The sequence below is a fragment of the Salvelinus sp. IW2-2015 genome, unplaced genomic scaffold, assembly GCF_002910315.2.
Source record: "Salvelinus sp. IW2-2015 unplaced genomic scaffold, ASM291031v2 Un_scaffold2300, whole genome shotgun sequence".
Classification (NCBI taxonomy): domain Eukaryota; kingdom Metazoa; phylum Chordata; class Actinopteri; order Salmoniformes; family Salmonidae; genus Salvelinus; species Salvelinus sp. IW2-2015.
In genome coordinates this window covers 93,450-96,866 of record NW_019943626.1, presented here as the reverse complement: position 1 = coordinate 96,866, position 3,417 = coordinate 93,450, and the positions used below count along the sequence as shown (strand labels likewise).

Genomic DNA, 3,417 nt, shown 5'->3' with positions numbered 1-3,417 from the left:
TCTCTCTCCCAAGTCTCCTCTAGTCTCTACCAAGTCTCTCCCAGTCTCTCTCCCCAAGTCGCCCCCAGTCTCTCTCCCAAGTCTCCCCCAGTCTCTCTCCCAAGTTTCTCCCAAGTCTTCCCCCAGCGGTCTCTCTCCCAAGTCTCCCCAGTCTCTCTCCCAAGTCTCCCCAGTCTCTCTCCCAAGTCTCCCCCAGTCTATCTCCCAAAGTCTTTCCAAGTATCCCCCAGCTCTCTCCCAAGTCTCCCTCAGTCTCTACCAGTCTTCCCAAGTCTCTCTCCCAAGTCTCTCCCAGTCTCTCTCCCAAGTCTCCCCCAGTCTCCTCATCCCTCAGTCTCTCCAAGTCTCCCAGTCTCTCTCCCAAGTCTCCCCACCAGCTCTCTCCCAAGTCTTCCCCAGTCTCTCTCCCAAGTCTCCCCCAGTCACTCTCCCAAGTCTTCCCCAGTCTCTCTCCCAAGTCTCCCCCAGTCACTCTCCATCTCCCAGCTATCTTCCCCAGTCTCTCTCCCAAGTCTCCCCTAGTCTCTCTCCCAAGTCTCCCCCAGTCACTCTCCCAAGTCTTCCCCATCTTACCCCAGTTTCTACATATCACACCATGTTTTTGCAAACACCCTCCAGACCCCTCAGCTTGCTTCCTAGCACAAACATTGAACCTTTCTTTGGCCCAATATCTTTCCTGCTACCCACCCCCCCCACGCCCCCCGCCCCCACACCCCCCTGTAGCCTATTCTGATAACTCACTAACTAGCCCTACCCTACAGTAGCACCTTCTCTGTCTGTTATACCTGCCCTGAGAGCCACAAAGAAATCTCAGAATTTCTAACAGATAGCTCATTTTTCTACTCATTTTCTTTCCAGTTTTTGAGATGGTTACTACAGATTTTTGATACAGGGGTGCTGGTGTTACTGACCTGCCATATTGTGCTCAGCGTTTATCACACACGATGCGACAGGATCCTCCAAGACACTATTCAATTCTTATATCCTATAAATAAAATGATCACATGTATATTTTACAGCAATCAATTTATCATTATGATGATAGCAGAGGAACATAGTAAAAATAATGGCATGACTTCGTACAGATGGCAGTAGTGCTTGCAGTGTGGTGCTTTGAATAGTTTTGTAAATCTTCGAGAGGATGCAGCCATTAGAGAAGAGCAAGCTTCAAGATGTGATGAATGAATGATTGTGAGAAAAAGGGGTAAGAGAACATTTGCCACACAGCATGTGTAAAAAAGGTTGTAAGTTCAGGAGACACTGAAATAGACAACTCTGTCTGTCCAGTTAGCCATTCTGCTCATAATCATGACTGAGCTAGATCAGYTATTTTCTGAAAATACAGAGGTTGCAAAATGATTTTAACTTTCCTAATAATCCCAGGTTTTCTAGAAATACTGATCGGAGGATTCACAAATTTCTTCTGATTCCAGGAATCTTCCTACCAGGATTTCCAGAAATACTGGTAATTTAGGGAGTTACTGGGAGATTTCACGCCAGGATAGACCAAAAATATCTTGGGCTTCTCAGATTGTTCTTGCAATTCTCAAATAAAAAGTCTATTATAAGTCWATTTTTTTAAATGGCCTACAATGGCCTCTTTCATCACTGTTTAAAAATAAATTATGATACAAATGTAAAAAGCATGTGAAACATCCATTCTCCCAATGATGTTTCTATGTGAGAATTGGCAGAAGAATCTGAGATAACAAAAATCTTGGCATGGAATCGCCCTACTGGAACTTTGCAAGCCTACACAGGAACYTTATGGAATATTCAAATAACACCTTACGCTGGTCTTTTCATGGTCTTACCATGGTCTTTTCATGCTTCTTATTTTGTGTAGATTAAAGGGGAACATTTTAAATAATTGTGGGAAAAAAATTGGTTGTTGATATGAAAATCTAAAAAAAGAAGACATGGATGGATGGATGAATTCATTGAAAGAAGAAGATGTGTATGGATGGATTGATGCTGCCACTGACTGTCGTACAGCGCAGCCTGCATTGGGACAATAAGCCTACTGCTCAAAACCAGAAACAGAGAGAGAAGGAAACTACATCTTAGAAAAGGGACTTTGAGGACGCAACAACAGCCAGAGAGAGAGACTCACATTTTGGACTAAACTACCCGTCGGGTGGTAAAATCTCTGGTTCTCACTATRACTTAGAAATATGTCTCTTTTAAGTACGGTTCCCTAGTTACCAGGTATTTACTTATGTATTCAAATCTAACATAATTAACAAAATAACGGTGGTAAAATGGCTGTAATGAAGAAATATTTTTTTTTTAAAGGAAAATGTTTTATTTGTTATAATTTGCTTCAATWATACTTTATGGTATGATATGGTATAACAGGAATCGTACATACAGACATAGCACCTGAATTCACTTTTGCTTAAATCAGAAAAATATTCATTTTTTTACTTCTGCAGTTATGTTTTTAACCAATACAACTATAAGTAGTTCTGTTACTGAAACACTTTTTATTGTTTTGCAAYAAATAAATAAATAAAATATACTAGAAATGTATATAAAGATAACTATCTTATTGGTGCCACTTATTTTCAAACCAAAATATATATGGGATTTTGGCATTCACTATCTAACATTGTTAACTCTATGGAACTCCAAGGCATTTTTGTCTGTTTCTCTTTGTAAAACACTTACTGTCATGATAAGATACTGTACAATATGTATATACAATAATACAAACACAGCTTCTCCACTTTATACATTTATAATACTAACTCAAATCTAAGGGATAAGATAGCAAAACAAGACACACACATACAGACAACCACACACACAAATTCACACACACACACAAGCATCTGTCTCAGAGGGCTAAGTCACCTTGTGCCTTCCCTCCAGGCAGCATTAGTGTTTGTGTGGCTGTCCTCCTTCCTTCTCCGGTAATTGTGTGTGTTTCCTCCCACATTCCAGCCTGTCTCTTCAGCAGCAGGTCTGACTGTATGTCTGGAGGAGTTCCAGACAGTACAACACAGCAGACAGCTCTCCCCAGCCCACACTGCCTCTAATCAGACTACACACAAAGACCAGTCTCCCTGGGCTGAAGCTACTACCCAGGGAAAAGGGAGAGAGAAAGAGAGATAAAAAGTGAGAGAGAGAGGGAGAGAAAGTGTGAGAGAGAGAGAGAGAGAAAGAGTGGTTGAGAGATGATTTAAACAGACAACGTCTGCATATCTGACACACTGAAAGGGACACACACCCATTCAATAACACACACTCTACTGTGGGATCTGGGATTTTTATAACAGGGTTGCCAAAACCTGTTAAAAGGAAGCAAAACACATTGACAGTTCTGATATAGTGCACACAATTTCTCTAAATATATTCTTAGACAATGCTGTACTGTAGTGTATGATATATAAAAACCTGTGGAACAGTATGGGC

General features: G+C 41.2%; 1 long non-coding RNA gene across 1 annotated transcript; it reads left to right on the top strand.

The window, feature by feature from the left end:
* LOC139025144 (uncharacterized) lies at positions 1 to 323 on the top strand. Its single transcript, XR_011476589.1, has 3 exons — positions 1 to 114; positions 152 to 209; positions 263 to 323. It is a non-coding gene; the product is annotated as an uncharacterized lncRNA (long non-coding RNA).
* Positions 324 to 3,417: the final 3,094 nt, after the last annotated feature.